The sequence below is a fragment of the Nyctereutes procyonoides genome, unplaced genomic scaffold (genome assembly GCF_905146905.1).
Source record: "Nyctereutes procyonoides isolate TBG_1078 unplaced genomic scaffold, NYPRO_anot_genome, whole genome shotgun sequence".
Classification (NCBI taxonomy): domain Eukaryota; kingdom Metazoa; phylum Chordata; class Mammalia; order Carnivora; family Canidae; genus Nyctereutes; species Nyctereutes procyonoides.
The window spans coordinates 63,134,678-63,157,485 of NW_026575049.1; the positions used below are offsets into that span (position 1 = coordinate 63,134,678).

General features: G+C 50.8%; 1 protein-coding gene across 4 annotated transcripts in view; it reads left to right on the forward strand.

Annotated features, from left to right (window-relative positions):
* Positions 1–317: 317 nt before the first annotated feature.
* B3GNT2 (UDP-GlcNAc:betaGal beta-1,3-N-acetylglucosaminyltransferase 2) overlaps positions 318–22,808 on the forward strand; it is a 28,184-nt gene continuing 5,693 nt past the window's right edge. Inside the window, exons 1-2 of one of the 4 annotated variants that reach the window (XM_055328384.1) lie at positions 318–573; positions 3,231–3,288. The gene's annotated coding sequence lies outside the window, so the exon portion shown is untranslated. Of the gene's footprint in view, positions 574–1,402; positions 1,531–3,230; positions 3,289–22,808 lie in introns of those variants that run through there. The other 3 variants (XM_055328385.1, XM_055328383.1, XM_055328386.1) reach the window with 3 other exon arrangements.

The following is a 22,808-nucleotide window of genomic DNA, read 5'->3' on the forward strand; positions in this document are numbered from 1 at the left end:
GGAACCCGGCGGCAGCCCTGTCCTTCCGAGGGGCTCTACTGTCTGGGGTCCCCGTCCCCTGCTTTAACCCTCTGCCTTCCCCGTGTGGATCTGGGGACCCCGGGGGGGGTCCCTGGAAGCCAGGAGGAGCACGAGCCGGGGAGGCGGGCGAGTCGTGGGCGCAGCGCGGCCTCCCCCAAACTTGGGGCGCGGGGCTGCGGGCCCCGCGGGGCGGTGACGCGGGGGGCGGGGCCGGGCCCGATTGGCGCGCGGGGCGGGGCGGGGGCGGGCCTGGGGGCGGGGCGGGGGCGGGGCCGGGCGCCCAGAGGCGGCGGCGGCGGCGGCGGCGGCGGCGGCGCCGGGAGCCGGAGCCGGGAGTGAGAGGCGCAGCGGCCGAGGCGGCAACAAGTGCCGGGGCCGGGCCGCGCCGGGGACTCCTTCGCCGCCGACGCCACCGGGCAGCCCCTCGCGGTGCAACGGATGGAGCGGGAGCGGCGGCGGTCGCCGGGCTGAGCCGCGCCGAGCGGCCGGAACGTGGATGCGGCCGGGATCTCCCGCCCCCGCCCCGCTGAGCAGGAGCCGCTCCCGGACAAGGTAGGGCCGGGGCTGCGAGCCCCCCCCCCCCCGCCGGCCGGGCCCTGCCCGCCTCCCTCCCGGCGCCGTCCGTCGCCCACTCGGGCTTCGCCGCGGCGCGCCCCGGGAGGAGGGCGGCCCTGTGGCTCCCGCCGCATCCCGGCGCCCCCTTCCCCCGCCTCCCCGCCCCGGGGCCGGGGGTAGGGAAGCCCGCGGCTGCGCGTCCCTTTCGCCGCCCGCCCTCCCCCCCCCCCGCGGGGCCCCGGGACGCCCCCTCCTCGCTGCACCCCAGCTTCCGGGGGGCCGGCGCGGGGGATGCGGGCCGCGGGCAGGGGCGCCCGGGGCGGAGCGCGGCTCCGGGCTCGCACCCCTCGCCCCGCCCGCGCACTGCGCCGGCCTCGGTTGCCGCAGGGGGAGATCAGGTGTTCGGTGAGCCTCGGAGCCGCGGGCCGCGCTCCCCGCCCCCACCCCCCCGCCGCCGCCGCCTCCGGGCCCCGGGAGGCTGCTTGCTCTGAAACTTAGGGAGAACCTTCCGCTCTGACCTCTAAAAAACTGTTCCACGCCGCCCGCGTTGAATGATTAACCAGGCTGCTCGTCCGCGAGCGGGGGAGGGTGGGTGGGTGGGTGCTGCCGCGGGCGCGTCCAGGCCGGCGTTTGCAGAACACCTCGCTGGGGGGGCGGCGCGGGGGGCGCTCGGGGGGACCCGCGGGCTGGGGCTGGGGCTGGGGCCGCGCCCGGACGTCCTGGAGGGCCCCCCCCCCCCCGCTCCGCCACGGCAGGCGGACCCTCCTGCGGGTAGTGAACCCGAGTCACCTTAGTATCCGGGCCACGGGGGCTTGGGCTTAGGGCCGTGGAGCCCCAAACCCCTTCTCTGCCCACAAGTGTCCGGGCGTGAGCGCCTGTGTGGGACGTGAATGCCCTGTGAGCTCGCGCTGGCTTGGAGGCTCCCTCTCCTGCTCGACACCCGGGAACGCGCCGGTACGTTGTCCCCGCTCCCGCGGCCTCCCGAACCTTCCCAGTTTCGTAGAAAGATGGTTTAGGACAGTGGGACGGCGTCCTCCCGCCCCTCCCCGGTCGGAGCCGCGCTGGGGAGCCCGGATTGCTAAACCACTTGGTGCACAGGGCGCCTACTTGTTATAACAGATTCTTCCGGTGAGAGGGGGCCCGCGGGTGAGGATTGGGGCCGGGAAGGGGCGGGGGGGGGGGGGGCCGAGCCCCGCCGGGTCCGGGTCGCGCCCGTGCTGCGGGACGGGCTTGGGGGGTCACTTCTTCCCGCCGCCCTAGCTCACACTTCCTTTTCTTTTGAGTAGAGATTATTAAGGCGGGTGGGTTTAGGGAGAGCGTTACACAGAGCCCCTGTGCCTTTTTTTTTTTTTTTTTTTTTAAGATTTTTATTTATCCATGAGAGACAGAGAGGCAGAGGGAGAAGCAAGCTCCGTGCAGGGAGCCTGATGCGGGACTCGATCCTGGGGCTCCAGGGTCACGCCCTGGGCCAAAGGCAGGCGCCAAACCGCTGAGTCCCCCCAGGGATCCCCAACCCCTGTGCTCTTAAATCCGATGGGCTTTTAAGACCAGAGAAGCGCAGAACCCTATAGAACTCTCTATGTAAGTAGAGGAGGCTCTTCCCTGCCCAGCTTCCCGAATGTCTTTATCTTTGGATCTCACGTTTGAAATTACTTTCTCAGTTTGAAATACTGCTTTTCCCCCTTGGCCATCTCCCAAGAGCAGGGGCTCACGGCTCTTCGTTTAGTGTGCAGATGGCATGTGTGTTGATGGAAGGTCTAATTCTCCATAAAAGTTCAAGTCTCCCGTCTCCCCCCCCCCCCCCCCACGTTTACTGGTCCTGAATCTGCCCCATACTGCTCAGTCTTCAGGCAGGTTGTTGATCATCCCAGCCTTATTTTCCGTAGCAGGGTTGGGGGATGGCAGGGCCTACTCTGCAAGATTGGTTTTGAGGACAAATGGGATCATGTTTGTCAAAACTCCTGGCTCTGCCTCATGGGAGTTAAGAGACACTTAATGAGTGGTGGTCACTGCGTAGTAACGGGTATAGAAGTCCCTCTAGGCACCATCTTCCCTTACCAAAAACAGTAACTGGAAACCATTTAGATTGGTCTGACTGAGGCTGAAATCAGCCACATTTGGCAGATGCAGATAAAGTTTTTAAAATCCAAGAAATGAAGTAATCCTTTGATGAAAATAAACATAATATGCTTGTAAAAATTACGATTTTCCCCCCTGGGTTTCTGAAGGATAACTATAATGGCCTGTAGTTTTGAAGAGTTCCTTGTTGAAAAAAACACAATTTAGATGTCTCCAATTTAGATATCTCCAAGATACTACGGTTTTACTAAACGAGGAAAGTGGAATTAATAATTCATGGTTGATTTTTCACTATTCAACTTGTTAAAATATGTGCCCTTTTTTAGAGGTACATTGGGAAAAAAGGGGTTATATTAGGAAATGAAGAATCTAAAAAAAGTGGATCATTCTGCTTAACATGATGCATTGTTGGTACAAAGCTAGGATGTTCTGGATCGAAATGCATGGGGCTTTTTCAGCTGATGCAGGATGAAAAGATGAATCCATTGTTTCTTAAAGAAACTGTGAATCTTTAAGTTTTAATGTGTTCTAGTAATGCTATTTTTTGTTTTGTTTCTTTTTAAACCATAATTTAGGGATCCTGACCCCGTGCTGTGAATGTGCCTGAAGCATACTCTGTTCTTAACACACTGGGTCAGTGCTTTTAATTATTTCTAACTTGCTTAGTAGCCACAATATTTAACTTTACTTAGTTTTCTTTTGACAGTTTTATTGGACAGTTTGTTAAAGACTTTAACAATTAATAGATACCCGTGGTTACTTTCATAAACATTATGATTCTTGCACCTGGGATAATATTTGGTTATATAATCTATCGCAACATGCCCAATTGTGGTGTATAAGTTACAGATACTGGAAAATTCTCGTAAAGGCAAATTTATGGTCTTACGTGCAAATGCTCAGGAGGAACTAAAATCATTTCAGTCAGTTGCCTGGCAATTTTAGTGTATACAGAACCTTGAAACATGAATTAAACTGGGCTCTGACAATTTGAAAGTTGGGTTTCTTGGCTGACCTGATCGAAAGCCCCAGTAAGGGACCAGAGTACATACAGCCAACAGGTGTGTAGATACAGCTGCCTCCTCCCTCACAAACCCCCCCCCCCAGGGTGGGATGACTGTTAACTAGGTGCTTCCCAAAGATGTCCCCAAATTGTGGGATGAATAAATTCCACTCTCTGGAGAGGCAATTACCATTCAAATAAGAGGTACATGTGTGTGGTATAAGACTTTTAGAGAATTGATGTAATGATTTCATCATCATCTGGTGGTGAGGCTTTGCTAGTCTGAACACAACGTTGGTGGGAAGAACTTGTACTTGATGGAGAATTTGTTATTAGGGCAAATGTGGTACAATCACTGCTGGAGAAAGTTAATTGTACTGGTTTTCTCTATGCTAGAACTCTGGAGCTGAGATTTGGACTTCCTGTGTGAACTGTTATGTTCTTTGTCCCTCAGCTTTGTCCCCTTGCCTTTCTTAATTTTTGTAACAAAATCCAAATTTCCTTTTTTTTTTTTTTTTCCATAGCCTCCAGGCCCAGCATGGGTCTTGAACTCCCGACCTTGAGATTGAAAGTCTCATGCTCTATCAACTGAGCTAGCCAGGTGCCCCCCAAATTCACATTTCTTTTGAGAGTCAGCATTGTTGATAAAGTTATAACATGTCTTGAAATAGTTTGTGTAATTTTAGTTTAGGTATTTCCAGGGTTAACTTTGTTACAGATTATTTTCTGTACCTCTGTGAACATTCCCTTAGAGCCGGGTTTGAAATTATGTTCTGATGTGGCTACAGGGGGGAAATTCCCAGTAGCCAGGAAATTGATACTTTCTACTTTTCATTCTGCGGCATTTAAAAACTGGTTTATTGTTCCAGTGCCTTCACTCTGATGCGATTAGGATGTACGGTGTTTACCAGAATACTTTTTAAAAATGATTGTCCAAGGGAGTCAATTCTAGTGTGTGGCCAGGTTCTGTCAGGGGGGCCGTGTGGTGGTTTAGTGGTTAAGAGTAGGAACTTGGAGTCAATCAGATGAAGAATTTTTTTTTTTTTTTTTTTAAACTCGAGGTCTAGCATGAAGTGGGAAATGCTGTAATGCTGTGGGCAGCTCCTGAATCCACCACCCTGCTCAAGAAGCAAACATTTTTTGGTGCCCCAGAAGATGCCTGGGCCCCTTTCCAGTCACTATCCACTCTCTAGAGGGGAACTGTTACTCTGACTTTCAGACATCTCAGATGGGACTCCTTTCATATGGATTGTTCTTGCCTGTTCTTGAACCTAATATAAGTGGAATTACAGAATCATACTGTGTATAGTCTTGTGAAACAGACCTGGTTTTGAGTTGGTTTTTGCCACTGTGTGACTGTGGTTACTGTGACTAAGTTACTTAATTAACCACTCTGAGCCTCAGTTTCTTCATTTGTGAAGTGGGTGAGATGAAGCTCTATCTCAGATTTAATAAGAAGAATAACGTGATCATATACCTAAAATATCTAGCACTGTGCTTGCCATGCCATTTCCTTGTCCCCCTTTTCTCTTTCTTTTCTTTTTCTTTCTTTCTTTTTCTTTCTTTCTTTCTTTCTTTCTTTCTTTCTTTCTTTCTTTCTTTCTTTCTTTCTTTCTTTCTTTCTTTCTTTCTTTCTCTTTTTAAAGATTTTATTTATGTGACAGAGAAAGCACAAGTAAGGGGAACAGCAGCAGGCAGAGGGAGAGGGAGAGGGAGAAGCAGACTCCCTGTTGAGCAAAGAGCCCAAGGTGGGACTTGACCCCAGGACCTTGGTTGGGATCATGACCTGAGCCGAAGGCAGGTGCCCAACTGACTGAGCCACCCAGGTGCCCTATTTCTTTAAAAAGGTGATAACTAACGGAGTTAGTTAGACCCTAAGAATTTAGTGTCTGACTCTTGGTTTCGGCTCAGGTCGTGATCTCATGGGCTGTGGGATTGAGCACACTCAGTGCTGAGTCTGCTTGAGATTCTCTCCCTCTGCTTCCTCCCCCAACTCACCTGTGTGTTGTCCCTCTCTCTCTCTCTCAGAATAAATGAATAAATCTTGGGATGCCTGGGTGGCTCAGTCAGTTAAGTGTCTGCCAGTGGCTCAGGTCATAATCCCAGGGCCCTGGGGAACCTGCTTCTCTATCTTGCTCTTGCCCTCCCGGCTTGTGCGTGTGTATGTGCTCTCTCTGTTGAATAAGTGAATAAAATATTTGGAAAAATCTATAAAAAAAGAAAAAGATAACTAAAGCAATTCTCTCTTCCTTGCTTTAATATGCTATTTAATATGCTATACAAGTTATGTTGGTCTTTTACTGAAAGTTAGAAGCCAAGTCTTTGTTGATTCAACACTTTGTTGATGTAGCTTTCAGCTTAAATAAGACATCTCTTTTTAAAAAGGATTTTTATTTATTTATTCATGAGAGAGAGAGAGAGAGAGAGAAAGAGGCAGAGACACCAGGCAGAGGGAGAAGCAGGCTCCATGCAGGGAGCCCGATGTGGGACTCGATTCCAGGAATCCAGGATCACGTTCTGGGCTGAAGGCAGGTGCTAAACCACTGAGCCACCCAGGGATCTCCAACATATTATATCTTGATAACTGATATCTTATTATTGTTTTAAAAATTATTTTGGAGAGCAAGAGAGAGACCAGAGTGGGGAGTGGCAGAGGGAGAAGGAGAGAGAAAGAGTCTCAAAGACTCCACATGCCCTGAGCCCAAATCAAGAGTCAGACACTTAATGGACTGGGCCACCCAGACGCTCCTCCTGTTATTTTACTTGACATTTCCTGTATAAGTCATTAAATGACAGTCATTGAAACGTCCCATTTAGAGTTAGTTGATCAGTCACTGGAGGTCACCTGCATGGTATAGGCTGTGGTGCAGTAGTGACAGCTTACCCTGGAGTATGAGGGCTGTGGGAGAGTGGAGATAGGAGGCGACGGTAAGTGCCTGGGGTACCCAGGAACAAGGTTTACTGCCTTAAGTTTTGTGAAATAAGTATTTCAGAAGTGAAAGCACAGGGCCAGTTGTTAGACTCAGACCTGCCTTTTAAAACATTTGCAGCTTCTGTAATCTTCCTCTGCAAGTGATACGATATATTTAGTGGTGTCATGTTCCCAGTGTTTTTGGTGGGCTTTTTGGATACTTTCTATTTTTGGAGCCATGCTTTGAATATAACTCGGGTGGTACTGTGGCATTCTTTCTAAAAGACTTTTTTTCCTTACGATGTTTATTTAGGGGGAAAGCTCAAGGTAAGGTAAAGGAAAATAAAATTAATTTCACCATCTCTTAACACTGTAACTGCCCTTAACTTGGCTTGGATCCTTCCAGGTTCTTTTCTTTGCATGTGTACACTTCTAGAATAGGCTTAGAAGAAAATGCATTGCTGATACTTTAGGTAAATTTAAAATGGATTATATGGGCCTGCCTAGAGATACCTGGCTGAGAGGGCAGGAGGCTTTGAAGGCTTGGGTTCAAATCCATCCCCATTCTGGGCCCTACTTGTGGCTGTACCATTATCAGCAGTGCTGGGCGTGGAAGTCCCCCAGTACTCCCACCAGGACCCTGGTGTTCCAGATTACAGTAGCTGAGAGAGAAAACCTGTCCTTGGGACCCTTTCCCCCCAAGACCTCAAGATGGTATATAATCAGAGGAGCATTTTGTTCACTTAGCCAGTGTGCATCAGTTGAGCACTTACTGTATGCCTAGCACTGTGCTCGGCCCCATGTATATTCCTAGGTGGGTCAGGCACAGTTCTGCCCTCGAGTTAGCAGTCTGTGGGAAACTCTAACCCAGAAATGATGAAAGAGTGCTCCCGTTGAGGTGCAAGCCATGTGCAGTTTTGGGGGGGGCAGCCAAGAAAGGTTTCCTGAGGAAGTGGTGTTTGGGCTTAGCCTTAACGGATGAGTTAATCACTTTTTGGAGGGCAGAGACTTAGAGGCTTGGGGCAGTGTGTCAGGGAAATAGCAGGTGATCCCACGGGTTTGGAGGTCAGGGTGTCTAGGAAGGGGTAATGGACACGGTGCAGGCCAGTGACCATGCGAAGACGTGGTACTTGATAGCTACGGAGGTCGTGGGAGCCATGGAAAGTTCTGGCAGAGAGGATGTCGTCATGTGTCAAGGTCAGGCTTGCCTTTAGGAGGATGCAGGGCAGCTTGTGATCATGGGCCTGGCTCATTTTACAGCCTCCGGATGGGGCACTGCTTCTCATTTGCCCCACAACAGTCTATTCTCAGAAAGAAGGCGGAGGAATATTTAAAAACTGAAATTACTTGATGCCCTTCTCTACTCAGAAACCTCCAGTAGCTGCGATTCTCAGGCTGAAGGCGCGGTCCCGCCCCTGCCATCCGTGGTGGCCGGTCCCCCTTCCTAGAATTGTCTGGCCCCGCTCCTGCCACTTTTTTCTGAGAAGAAGGATTTGTCTGACTCTTTTTATCCTTATCATCTCTACCGTCCTGTGTATTTTGTCTCAGTTCTTATCAGCCTTAGATCATCGCCTCATGCCTCTTTATTCTTGGTTGTCGGTCTCAAGCCCTGCTCCGTGGAGTAGGTGCTCGTAGGTGCTCGCATTTGCTCACTTCCTCAGTCTTCGGGGGACACCGAGTGCCCACACCGACCGGGCTGCGCAGGATCGGAGTGTATCTGTGTGCTTTATTCGAAAGGGAGTGAGAAGTGAACAGTGTCCTGTCGGTGGCCTGGGATTTGGAAACCAGTACGGGAAGGTGTGAAGGGGGATCTACGCGTACGGGTACACGAGGGACCTTTTTATTTGACATTTTGAACATGGGAGGCTGCAGTGGCGTCTCGGGGGGTCCAGGGGCTGCTACGCGCAAGGGCGACCCAGCAATAGGCCTGAGCCCAGGACTGTGGGGCCAGGAGCAAAGCTTCAAAGATGTAGGAGAATGAGGAAGAGAATCTGGGTTCCGCGGTCTTGAATTTGGGGTGGGGGCCGTGATAGGTGCCCTGGGGAGTCCGGAGGGGCCAAGCACTACGGAGACCCTAGAGGATGAAGGGACTTGGGAAGGTGGGGCAGGAGCAGAACCTTTTCAGGGTGTCGATAGGAGGAGGGGAAGGAGGGGCTTGTGCCTGGAGCTGTGTCAAGGCCACGCTAATCTCCGAGGGCTGGGGTGTGACTTAGTGCAACTGGAAAGTGGTCCACGTAGGAAATTTGAAGTAAATTTTGGTTCCAGGGCTAACTTCAAAAAACCCAGAAAAACAGGGACGCCTGGGTGGCTCAGCGGTTGAGCATCTGCCTTTGGCTCAGGACAGTATCCTGGGGTCCCGGGATCGAGTCCCACCTCGGGCTCCCTGCGTGGAGCCTGCTTCTCCCTCTGCCTGTGTCTCTGCCTCTCTCTGTCTCTGTCTCTGTCTCTCTCTCTCTGTGCCTCTCGTGAATAAATAAATAAAAATCTTAAAAAAAAAAAGAAAAACAAAACAAAAAAACCTTTGTAGCCATGGCAACCTACTTAGCTTCTGTTGCTTCCTCCACCCCCGAAGAAATAGGAGAAAGCCCTGCACCGCCGGCCTCACAGGTGGAGTGTTTAAATCCAACGCAGTCATGAGTCTGAAAGCACGAACACACTCCAGTAAGGTTACTTCTACGGGCCATGGACTTGCTAAGGTCTTTAATTCGTGCTTCAGCATTATGTTGTTTTTTATTTTCTTTGAAAAGCACTTAACATCCAAATGCTTCTCTGGAGTGCTGCTTTTTTGAGTCCCGATCAGAGAGTAACACAATTAGGTTTAAAATACAAACAAAACAAAATAAAACCTTCAAGTCTGGCTCTAGAGTATTCATTGGGAAGCCTAGTGATGTTTTCAGAATCAAATATCTTTGTTCAGCATTGAAAGGTCTGATTGGGTTTGTTCCAGTTACCATCTTTTCTGAATAGTTAACATTTGGAACTAAAGGAATATATTTTACATTTATTGTTTTATGGCTGAATCTGACGCTTGTTTATAAGGAACTTATGTAGCTTTTATTCTCACAGTAAATGAGATGCAGCCATTTTATTTTTCTTCTCTTCACCACATAAGGAATTATTTTCTTCAAATGAACTTAAAATATCTCTCATGAATACTCCTATTTTTAACTGAATGTTTCTCTCTTTTGAATTTTTTTCCTTAAGGGTCTGATGGATCCTTAAAAAAAAAAAAACAACAAAACACCTCTTTATAATGGAAATTTTCAATCGAGGGAGAGTGATCTAAGGAAGCCTCAGGTGGCTGTCACTGGTTTCAGCATGACAGGCCTCGCCCTTAACCCCTGCCTGAGTAGGAGGCTGTGTGGGCCGCGCACCGAGTGGGAGCGCAAGTCCTGCAGGACCTCCAGGTCACCGGTTGGAGAAGTAGAAACTGTGGGAGTGTTTGGACCCCCCGGGGAGGGAGAAGTGAGCAGAGGATGTGCACCGGGTGACACACGGATTTGTACGGCCCCTGACGTCTCCAAGTAGGGGAGAGCCTAGGACATGTGAAGGTGACATTCACAGACACTCTTAAAATCAGATGATTTAAGCTGCTTGGTACAGGAGGCCCAGTTTCTAAGCTGCTCTGTCCTGTGCTTGTATATTGAGCAAACATAATCTCTTTTATTTTGGCAACATAAATTTTTCTTGGCAGGTGGCCAGAGGAGGAAGCGTTACCATTTCATCCCTTTAAATATGTGGACATAAGTCTTGGTTGAACAGGCCCCTTTTAATAGGACATTTGGATAGAAGGCTTGAAAGTATTTTAAATCTGTGTGATTTATTTTGATATTTGAAAAAAAAAGCAACTTAGAAACCGGGCCTGAAGCTTCTTTTAGTAACTTCTTGAGATTTAACATTAGAGAAAAGGAAGAGAGGCGGGGAAGGGAAAGGAATCTAGGAGAAGGGAACCGAGGGAGGGGCGGCAGTTTGCTTGTTGGTACCCCACTCTGAGGTTGCCACCCTAGGGTCACTTGTCACTACAAAGGGATTCTTCTGGGATGAGGATGGTCCCTGACTCTGGAGAAGACGTGGCTTCCCAGGGGGAGGCACAGTTTAATTGGATCCTCAGTATGTGTGAGGAGCAGTGGTTGGGGTGCTTTCACCTTGGGGTTACAGCACGTGTGTGTGTGTGTGTGTGTGTTGGGGGGGCTCAGTCCTGCCTCCCTCGGGGTTGGGGAGAGGGGATCTTGCCTCACCTGCAGCCGTTTGGGCCGGGAAGCAGTGCTGGGGGTGAGGGGTAGGTTCTAGGTAATCAGCTCTGGTCACCTGTTCTTCCTGAGAGGTTCCAGTTTGGGGGGAATCCCAAGTGCAGGATGGGAGGTGAAGCACATAAAGGACGACCTCAGGAAGAGGCGGTGGGATTTGAACCTGGGTCTTTGGGAGGAGGGCAGACAGTGTTTCAGGCTGGGGGAAGCTAGCGGGAGGACAGGAGTCGCCCCTCGGGGGTGCAGGGCCTCGGCCTTCTCTGGGAGGGGTTCTGAGGGCCGCCTGCTTGGCCCTAGGTCAGGTGGCGGTGAGAGTGCCTAGTGGGGGGTCGCCTCCGACCCGGCGCCTGAGCAGCCAAGCCCCGGCCCCACGCTGGCCTTCAGCGTAGCGGCGGCGGGGATGGGCGCGGGCTGGGGGCCCACCTGGCTCCCCGGTTCCTGGCGCTCGCCATCCCCTCTCGGTCTTGGGGCCCTCAGGCCAGCTTTGGCGGCCGCGGACTTACTGTGCCCGGAGGAACCGCTGCGACCCTCAGGGCTGGGTCCCTGGAGAGCTCCCCCCTCCCCCGCGCTCCCCCGCTCTGCGGCCTGCGCTTGGTCGCCTTGTCCCCCACGTGTTGGCTCTGTCCTGTCTTCCTGTCGTATTTAGATACGACAATATCTAAATCTCTGCACGTGCCAGCTCCGCACAACTTCCTGTGATGTTCACGTTGTCACCACAGTGAGTCGGGCGCTGGAGTCAGGCGCTCCTCCAGGCCTGGTGGGTCTCCCTGGGCCCCGGCCGAGGCGGGCCTCGCGCTCCGTGGGGTCACGTACTGTCACTGTACGGAAGGGCGGGCGCTCTTGTGAGCGTGTGTCACTGGGCAGCCGGGAACCGCGTCCTAACAGCCAAGAAATTGAGACTTCCCCAGGCGATTTATTAAATCACTTAAAATAAACACAATCAATGTCACTGGTGTTGATTTAAATATTAAAGTCACAGAAGAAGTGGAACGTGCTGTGTGCACTCTCGGTTTTGCAGCATGTTCAGACAATGTTCTCTCGATTCGGGGAGGTTATATTTTTATTTTTAAAAGGAAGACAAATGTAAACTCTTATTGTGCAGGAGATTGATGGACAGGCTCTCAAGCTCTACATTTTGTAGGGTCAAGAATTGCCACGTGTAATTTAATAAGATTGGGGAGGGCAGCGGTTGATTTGAAAGTTTGTCTGTAGAGCTTGCTGGAAGTGACATAGATACAAATCTCTATGGCAGAGAAAATGGAAGATTGGATTGGGTGTCAAGTGCTTAACATTAAAGTGATTGTTTTATTTTTTTTAAGTCTTTTTTTTTTTAAGATTTATTCATTTATTCATGAGAGACACAGAGAGAGAGAGAGCCAGAGACACAGGCAGAGGGAGAAGCAGGCTCCCTGCAGGGAGCCCGACATGGGACTCGATCTCGGGTCTCCAGGATCAGGCCCTGGGCTGAAGGCTGCGCTAAACCGCTGAGCCACCCAGGGATCCCCAAAATGATTGTTTTAAAATAAAAAATGTCTGTGGGCAGTTATCACAACCCATGGAATTACGTAGTGGGGAATGATACAATTTTGAAAGTCAGTTTTCAAACTTCGATGAGACAGCTTTTCCTTGTGTAAATAAGCTAGTCTTTAGGTGAAATTTTCATATATTTAAAAATGACAGTAATCTCTTTTCCAGTACTTATATGAAAGTACTTTCTTACTGATTTTTTTTTTTTTAAGATTTTGTCTGTTTATTCATGAGAGACACAGAGGCAGAGGCAGAGGGAGAACAGACTCCCTGCGGGGAGCCCAACGGGGACTCGATCTCAAGACCCCAGGGATCATACCCTGAGCTGAAGGCAGACACTCAACCCCTGAGCCATCGGGTGCCCCTCTCTTATTGATTTCATCAGCTTTTCTTTATAAGTGTCTGTAGACAAAAGGAGTCCACAAAGCTGGCGCCAAATTACCTCCTCCCCTCCCTATCTCTATACCAAGATTGCCAAGCCATGCTGATGGCCTACTTATTTCCAGAAGCATTTATACAAGGTCAGTTTGATAACTTGGTTTATATAATGGGATTCTTTTCTAGTCCAGTACTGTAATTTATGCTTATGCATTTTTATTAATTTGTAATTGCCTTCCAACCCTTGGGCCTGTGTTTATGGATTTATTTAATCGTAGTAGACTGTTTCCTGAGATGTTTTTAGGTTATGTACAGCATCCAGATGATACCAGCTAATGCTTCCGTGAGGGGTAAGGCATTGAGGGGGAAAGCACTGGAATTGGAAAAGGCTTGGCCCCCTTAGGAAGAGGAGTGGCCTGGACTGACAGCCAGCGCCAGGTACACGACTCTGCGGGGCTGGAGATGCAGGGCCTGTGTGTGAAATTACACTCAACAAGCAGCGTTGACTCTTGATGACAAAGATAAAAACGAAAATAAAAACTTTATTTTTTGTTTCTTTACTGCTCCTCCCCTTTTACGCCCTCCTTTCCCTCAGATTCATTGACTCGGTATCCAGGTGCTGTCTGAGTGGCAGACACCAGAGATGCAAAAACGAAAACGTGTGGTCCGAAAACGAATGTGGCCCAGCCCATCCCTGAGGCCCCCCACATCCTGTGGGTGTGTCAGGCTTGTTAACAACAAGTGTGGATAAGTCAGATAAACGCGTGTTAGGTGTTCCAAGAGCAAAGGGGAAGTAATACAAACACACCCAGGGGAGGGGATCAGGGATGGAGCCACTCAAAGCAGTACTGGAAACAACTGGCCTTTTTGCCCTTTTGTTGTTTATGTGGAAGGCCTAGAGTCTGAAGCTGCAAACTGAGGAAGAGACGTGGTCACTGACAGTCCTTCTCACCGCTGGCCTCACGGTCCTGATTCTCCCTGTGGGGGCGTCGGCTGAGGTCTGGGCCTCCTGGTACCTGGGTTTCCTCTTCTGTAAATGAGGTGAATTGAGTAGATGAGCGACCAGGCCCCAGAGAGGAAATTCTTACCTCTTCTTTCTAGTAAGGAAAGTGGTCTGTGATCTGTGTGTGCTTGTGATGGAGAGAACCAGTGAAAAGTTGAGATGGAACGGTTTGTGGCCAGCACTTAGCCTTCGATCATCTTCTCTGACACAGGTGGGGCCCTTTCCTCTGCTGTCCAGGGGACCTGACCTCTCACCTGCAGCAGCGTCCAGGGGTCCCTCGCTGGGGTCCCTCCTTCAGGCTATGCTGCTGGAGGCAAGGGGAGGGGAGAGGCCGCATTTTCTCTGAACAGCTCCCACGAAAGAGTTAAGTCCAGCTTTATTTGGGGGATTCTTGAAATCTTCTTGAGCAGTGGCCCTGTGCGGTAGAAAGAGTAAGAGCTTAGTCTTGGGGTCGGGGTCCAGGCTCCAAGTGCTGCCTCCACCGGATTAGCTCCATAGCCTCAGACGAATGGCTTCACAGTTTTGAGCTTGTGAAGATGAAATGAGAGGAGAGCCACCGACATAGGAAAATGGGAAAGGGCATGAGGAAGGAAAATCAGGAAGGAAGCATATGGGAAGAACAACATCTATTAAGACGGGGAGATGTCCATTCTTTGTAAAGCTTAAAAAGAAGGACCGCATCCTGGGTCAAGGCGGATAGCGCCCTGTGTGGGCCCCGCCCTCGGGTGTGCGGTGCAGATAAACCGGTCTGGCCTTTCTTTCTGGTGCGGGGACGGAGGAGGAGGAGGAGAGAACAGTCTTCTTTCTCTCGTAGTTTTTCCAAAGGAAATAATAAGACAAAAAAGATGCATTTATGAGGTGGTTCTTTTTTTTTTTTTTTTGATTATGCAGAAAATCCTAAACCACTCGCTGGTCGTTGACTGGTGAGCCAGCGCAAATCCCTGTGTCCGCAGGTGCGCGAGAGCTCTGCTGATAGGAGACAGACTCCTCAGAGCGTGCTCTTGCCCCCCGGGAACCCAACCTGCTTTACAGGAGTTAAATCTCAGTGGGGCTTCTGGGTGGCCCCCACTCTGGCTCTCAGCTCTTGGCTCAGGTCATGATCTCAGGGGTGGGAGATCGAGCCCTGCGTCGGGCTCTGCACTGGGTGTCGAGCCTGCTTAAGGTGTGTGCTCGCTCCCGTGCTCTCTCTCTCTCTCTGACCCCCCCCCCCCACGTCCCCCAATAAAAGTCTCCGGGACCGGGACCGCAGAAGCCAACTCTGCTGTCAACATGGACTTGGATGCGGAGTTCTTCATTTTCCCTTAATTCCCACTCCTGTGTGATTTAGCCCATTTTCTTTTCTTCTTTGTTTCCTTGAGTAGAGGGCCTGCGAGGAAGAGAACGCATTCCCGCAGGCTGTCGGGCAGCTTGCTCAGGTAGGTGAGGATGCGGCCTCCTGCTCTGTGGAGAGGCCCTGGGCCCGCCAGCACTCCCCCCCCCCCCCCCCCCCCCCGGGCCTACGGGAGCCACGGCTGCGTGACCTCTGCTGGCAGACACCCCGGCCCCGCTCGGGTCCTGCCTTGACCTCTGCTGGCAGCTCATGAACGCTTACCTATTTGTTGTCTATAGGATCTTCGGTTTGTTTTGTTTTCTAAAGGCCTTATTTATTTGTTAGACGGAGACGGAGAGCGTGCAGGCGCAGGCGCAGGCGGAGGGAGAGGGAGAAGCAGGCTCCCCGCTGAGCAGCGGCCCATGGCTCCATCCATCCGGGGACCGATCACCAGCGGAGCCGGAGGCAGACGTTTAACAGACGGAGCCACCCAGGCGGCCCAGGCCCCACATTTTATAAGAAACCTTTGCTCCTAACTTCGGACTTACTAAAAGTCTGGGGGAAGATGAACTTGGGTTGGTGATTTAGAGATAGAGGACTTGGGTCAGTTCTTGACTGTTGCCTCTCAGCCCCAGACTCCTCCCGTGTCGCCTGACAGGTGAAAATGGGTCGGGCCTTCCAGGAGGCCTTTGCCTTCTGTGAGCTGAGGCTCTGGGAGGGTGCTGCGGAAGACTGGGATTTTCCTTCCTGGCTCTCGTGTCTGGAAGCAGGCTCCTGTAAAGCTGCTGTTTGCCTGCGCTCCTAGGGCCTGCAGGGCATGGCTTATCCGGCTCTGGGCTCTGGCGGTGCCAGGATGGGGAGCTGGGGCTCAGGCCACTGCTTCTGGTGGCCCCACGTATATTCATACTGGTGCCCCGTGACCCTGGGCAGCCAGCGAGCCGGCCACCTCATCTTTGTCCCGGGCTGTGGCCACGTCCTGGTCCCGGCAGCACCTTGACTCCCCGGGTGTGGGGACTCTGCGTGCCCACCCAGCCGTCTCCAAGGTTTGTTTTCTCTTGTTCTCCTGGTGGAGACTGTGTGTTCCAGGCTTTGTGGCTGCATCCCCAGGGGGCTGTTCCTGCTTTCCTGCTCCCTGGACCCTCTCTGGCCTGGGACCGCGGGAACTTCTCTGTCATCCATTCCTTGTCAGACAAGCTCGGAAGCTCTCTCCCACGTTTGTCCTTTTCCTGGTACTCTTCATCTGCCAAAGCCTACTCTTTAGAATTCTATTCCATCTTTATTTATAGTTATTACTTAATTATCAGATTCTTAAACTTGTGCTTAAATTACTGTGGTTTCTGCCTCCTGGTTGGACCCAGGCTGAAATGCATCCCATGTAACCCAACTATGCAAACAGAAGGATGGAGCAGAGAGAAATCAGGGCTTTCTCTGAGGGCCTGTCGAGAGCCTGCCAGACTGTACTGCTTGTATCTAGGTCCTGGAGCTCAGAGTGGAAACATTTACCAAGGCATAGCCACGTACAGCTCTTAACAAGGGCTTCCAGAACACATTAAGCTCCGAGGAATGGGGTGCCTGGGTGGCTCAGTCAGTTTAACCTCCAACTCTTGATTTAGGCTTAGGTCATGATCTCAGAGTCATGAGATCAAGCCCTGCCTAGGGCTCTGTGCTGGGCATAGAGCCAGCTTAAGAGTTTCTTTCTCTCTCTCTCAAAAAAAAAAAAAAAAAAAAAAAAAAAACCTGCTCCGCAGGAAGCAAATGCCTGCCTTTCAGCATTTCTTTTCTAAGATGATTCCCACCTTAGGGAAGTGGATGTCCCTCAAATTTTAAGTTTGTACCAAGGACCTTCCTTCCTGAGGCCTATTTGCCCTGGGCCTCTACTACTATCATTGCCTTGATGGAGTAACAATTGCTCAAGGTCCTCTCCTCACCCGGAAGGAGGTGTGGAGGCTCCCCTATTTGGGGATAGGGTGGAGGAGGAATGGAGCCCTCCCTTGGAAGCACTACTGAATCCTGTGCATGTCCATTCCCACCCCCCACCCCTTCCCACACACACAGGCAGGGCATGCCCAGTCAGAGCACACCCAAGTATGTTGTCTTTGGTGGGTCTGGGGCTGACTGCGGGAAATGAGGGGCTGGGCCATAGTGTCCACCCCATTTACCTCTTCAGATCTTGTCCCCAAACTCCCAGATTTAATACAAGCTCACTACTGAAATTCATCTCTCTCTTAACTCTAGAAAAAATCCTTTAAATTTTTGTTTTTATTGTACTTTATTACTTTGATAAGAGAGATTTATAAAATACGTGTGTGTCATTTACCAGTACATAAAGTGATTTTCCAGTGTCCTCTCTTTGGAGAAAAGATGTATATGTTTAATCCAGTTTCTACTGAGCATCTCACGGTATTTAAGAACTTGACCAGATGATCACAGTATCGGCTCATTTAGCAAATGCGGAATGATTCCCAGGTGCCACAAGCTGGGATATGATGTGAAGACCTTGGTTATGGGATATGCCCAGGCATTGGCCAGCATGATCCGGAGAGGATGCCCCAGCTCCTGGGAGGCGGGTGTACTCCAGCCAGGAGGTGACACTTGAACTAATTTATTTGGAAGGAGTAGGAGCTGTCCAGGAAGGCATGGCAAAAGGCAGGCACTCTGCAGATGGCAGAGCGAAGCTGAGATTTTCTGGAAGAGAAATGTGTTTGCTGTGCTTGAATGTTAAGGCGTGGATGGCGTGGAGACGGGGGATGTTGGCTGGACGGTGTGAAGGGAAGCACGGATCCCTACGGAGTGCCGCTGGGCCCGAGGGTGTGTGGGTGAGCGGGCCCAGGTCTCCCAGGGTGCGAGATCTTGGAGAAGCCCAGAGGCCCTGAGCTTTAGCCCTGGGAGTGGGGAAGAGAGGGGTGTCAGAGGACACGGCAGGTAGTTCTGCTTTGAGGGAGCAGCATGAGCAGGGACAGTGTATGTGCGGGGACTAAAGCCTGAGCAGGTGGGGAGGAGGGAGCAAGGCGGGGGTGGGGTGGGGTAGGGAGGTGACAGGCTGGCCTGGTAGCCGGGGCCGAGCCTGAAGACGGAGAGGAGGCGAGGAGGTGACCCGGAGGTGCAGGTCGCATTGTGGGCACAGGAGACTTGGCTCCTGGTTGGACGGGGAGAGCATGAAGAAGCAGCCATCCAAGTAATTCTGGGGTGTACGTCCAGGGTCGGCGGAACCCATCCGTTACAAATAGGGGACCTGGGGAGAGGGGTCCTGCGAAGCACTTAGAAGCTAACAGCTGCAGTAACTGGGTCAAGCTGTGATCTTCCTTTTGGAGGTGGTGTTTAGGGTAGGGGACAGACGGATTTCTAGCGAGGGAGAATTTATAAAAGGGACAATGAATGACAAAACTTGAGAAACGTGCTTAGTGCTGGAGGAATCCGAACCCTCGGAGGAAAACTTGAATGCCCGTTGAGTGGTAGGCGACAGACTGGAATGGTGGGTTTGATCTTCACCATTTTACAGATGAGGAAACAGACTCAGAGAGGTTGAGCAGCTTGCGCAGGGTCACACAGCTAGCAGGGAGCGTAACCAGATTTTAATTCTGGGCTGACTCCAGATGCCAGGCTGACCTTCCAAGTGAAAATGGATCTGGAACATTTTCCTCCCTCAAACAGCTACCAGCCTCGTTTTAGAACTCCATGGACTTTCACACCGCCCATCTGAAAGTGTTGTCACTTTTACTAAAGGCAGGGTCAAGATAGCCTCCGGGAGGATTCATTCCCTGTCATCATTTCCTAAGTTTTCTTCTTCTCCCTTTTCGGAAAGTTCTGTGCATGTTTATTTGAAGAATGGACTTAGTGATAATTTTATCTTGAGTGATAAATACCACTTGAGAACATCAGCCTACTGGGCTTTGGGGAGCTGTGATCAGATGGGGACGAGAACATGTCCCGCCAGACACTTTCCCATGTATGATGTTGCTTGTGGGCATGTGTGGGTGAGTAGATTCATTATATGTTCTTTTCCCTTTGAATTTTGAACGTGAAGTACTAATACTCATACTAGTGACTAGGAACCAGATTCCCGGGTTTAGCTGGTGATCCGTTGTTCCACGACTTAGAGATTAAAAAGCAAAGTCCGAGACACACACGATCTCTCCGTGCCAGCCGCTAGGTGAGGTTGTGAGCGAAGTCCCGGGCTGCCCTCCCCAGCCCTGCAAGAACCCAGGCCCGGCTCCTTGTTCCCATCAAGGAACAGGGTCTCGGAATGGCCCAGCCCTTCTGGTCCCATTGAGCTGCTTTGCTCACACCCTTGTCCCCCCATGTCTGCACGGGTGCTCGGAGCTGTTGTCTCCCCCAGAACCACTTAGCTGCAAACTGTCCCTGTTTATCTGAGCAGAGTCTGGAAAGGGCTGGCAAGGACCAGGCAGCAGATGGGAGCAACCTGGGAGATAAGGATTTAGGAAAGCCACTCTCGCCAGGCCCCTGGAGGGTCGGGGGCCCGGCGGGCCTGCAGGGTGCTGCGCAACTTCTCCCAGGCATGCGGGCGCCCCTGGCCTGGTGATATGGCAGGGGCTCGGGCTCCCTCCCCTTGGGGCCCTGAGTGTGTGCTGGAGGGTGAGCAGGAGCAGGGCCACCAGGGCGCCAAGGCTGCCTGCCCGGGCCGGGGTTGAGTCAGAGCTCGGATTCCCAACCTCCCTGCCTCACTCGGCCCGACTGGATGGACCGGTGGCTGCTCATTTTATTTAATGGTAACAGGAAGATCCTGCCTCTCTTTTATCCTTAACCTTGGAAAGAGCATAGGGCAGCCTCAAGGAGTTGGGTGGGGCCTGAGTGTGCGGACTAGTGCTGGTGGCCCCCTCCCTAACCTGCTCAGCTCCTTCACTGTGTGTGTGTGTGTGTGTGTGTGAGAGAGAGAGAGAGAGAGAGAGAGAGAGACAGAGAGAGAGAGAGAGAGTATCCCTGAGTCGGAGTTGATGAGGAGTCCTCCTGGCTGTCGATGGCCACATTAAAATGTTTTCTGGCGGGCACCTTGTTCCAGTGTTTCCAGGGCTTTCAGAACTGGAGGAAACCTTTGAGGATCATCCGCTTCAGTGGTTCCCACTCTAGTGTCCGTGAGTGAGACACTGGGATTGCGTGGACTGCACACTGGGAAGCAAAATGCGGTGTGTGAGGTGTTTTGCCCAGAATTTGGCTCATGCAGTAATCATTAATCAAGTTTCCTCCTTTACACCCCCCCCCCACACTCACACCCCATATTTGACTTTGACTCCTGGTAGTTTTGTAGGTTGAAATGTATAAATGTAAGGCTGTAAATATTTAATAATTTTTAAGGAGATTGACCTTGGAAAAGAAGACTAGTGTCCCGTCAGTCGTGACCCTGTGCGGCGGCATCCGCTTGCATCATGGTTTAAAACTCCGACTCGGGCTCAGCTGCTTGGGTTTGCCTGCTGCCTCGGCCATTTACCAGCTGTGTGACCTTGGGCCAGTGAAGTCACCTCTCTGAGAGCATCCGCCCCATGGGATGGCTGGTGCCTGGCAGTATTTATTAGATAAAGCATATGGGTTCATAGTCCTTTCTCATGGCTGGCTTCGGATACCTGGCACGGGCCCGAGGCCAGCCCGGGGCTTGTCCCAGAGCCCTGCTGAAGCTGCGGGGCCCCGTGCAGTGAGGCAGTGACTGTGGAACCGAGGCCAGGACACAGGCTGGCGCCGCGGGCTTCAGGTAGTCGGGAGCCCCGCCAGGGATCGTGTGTGATGTGCTCCGCACCCCATGCCGCGGTAGACGCCGTTCAGGGATGGGCATCACGTGGCAGCCTTAAAGGTGTTCAGATAACCCGCAACCCTACAACCCCGATTAAACCAGTTTTGGTTTTGTGTGGTTGTTTGATCTGGACTTTCACATATTTAAGCATAGCGTCTGTGCTGTTTTGTAATCCATTTTCGGCTAACAAGTATATTTTTCCTGTTCCTACCTTGCTTTTCTAAATATTTTAATTGTAAAATAAAGAAGGAAGTTATTTTCCATTAAGCAGAACCAACTGAAGTGTTTCGGAAATTTCAAAAACGGTTCAGTCCTTACTGGGGGAGCCTTTACTCTTCCCAAGCACAAGGTGAAACGCTAAGGTTATTCTTTGCTTATGGGATTTTCTCCTTTTTCTGTTATGATAAAAATTCTGTGTTTCGCAGTGAGGGTTGTATAACATCTTCCCCAGCTTTGGGGTAAGTTTTCTTACTCAAATTCTTTTTAAGCAATGTAACTTCCTGCTCAGAAAAGGACACGTATTGGTTTTATGTCTGCAATGGGAATATTTAGTCAGATAATTCAGAGAGCTTTTTCCCACAGATATTTTTATGGGGGTCACTGTTTTATCCTCCTTTCCATGAACTTTGGTTTGTTGTAAGAGTCTGCCAAAAGCCGAGTTCTCATGCGAGGGACTGTACCCAGGTCACAAATAAAAGATGACATTTAAACTCGATGGAAATGTATAATCGAGAATCTTGGTTTTCCCATCCTTCCTTCTCAGGTTGGAAGAAATGCCCTTTAGCAAGTAGTGGTAAGTTAGCCTGACCTGCATGTTTGGGAATTTGGACAGGGAAGGCTGGCCTCTTCTCGGAAGGGGGGCTGGGAGCTTCTAGGCACTCCCATTTCCCGCTCTTTGGCGAGTCTTGGTAATGATCAAATGTACCTTGTGTACATTTGAGCTGACAAATAGAGTTTCTCTGTGCTTTGGGTTTTTCTAGTCTTGCCTTTGAGACTTTGCTGTTGACCTACCTGGGTCAGGTTACAAGAATGTGGCTGTGCCTTGTAGAAAAAGGAGATCCAAAGAGCCCTGGATTACAAACCAGAAAACTGCATCATGTCACCCTTGTCGTGTAACTCTTATGTAATATGTAGGCAGCTCAGTTAACCGTCTCTGAGCCTCCATTTTTCTCACTATTAAGGGGTTATCCTTTCAGCTTCCCTTCGGGGGTGCAAATGAGAAATGTGCAAGAAAATGCTCCTCAGACTGGAACCCTTGAGCACATATAAGGTGGGGATGATGTCCCTTTGAGGGCCACAAAACCCTGTCTTGGCCGAGGTCATAGGAAGTCCTGGCTGGGTCTTGATCATGGAAATAAAGGCCTGAATTGCAGTGGATGAAGCTGGAAGTCGGGGCCAGGGTTGCAAGCCTAATGTTTTCCTCACAGTATTCCCAAGAGAAGGAACAGTGCTTTCTGTGACAGAAACTTCAGACCATCACTTCAGACAGTTATGGCTGGATTCCAAGTCGCCATAGCCCTGCCCCATAACCTGGATGTATAACCAGCTCATTTATCTGGAATCATCTCACATATTATTCACCCCGAATTTTTCCCTGGGAAAATTAACTTAGAGGTTCACAACCTGCTACGTAGAGTTCTGTGCTTCCCTTTTTTCTTTCTTGAGCTGACCTCTTGCACTCTAGAAATTTCAGAAATAAGTCTACTGATACCCATATTCCTTTCCTGAGTTCCTCAGGTGTTAGCTGTTTATAGCATGTGCTGTTTTTTTCCTGAATAGCTTTCAGATCTTCTTCCTCATTGTAGTCTTTCTCGTTGTAGTCTTTCTCGTTCATCCTCATGCTTTTCCTTATTGCCCTTCCTTCAAGCTGTTCAAATGAACTGCCCAAGATGTAGAGATCAGAGATCCTGGGTCAAGTGCTACTGTAGCTTTAGGAATGTTGTCCCAATTTAGAGACAATCGGTTGTTTTTGAAAACAATCTTGTCTCATCTGGAAGCTAAACAAAACAAAACAAAACAAAAAAAACCCCAAAGC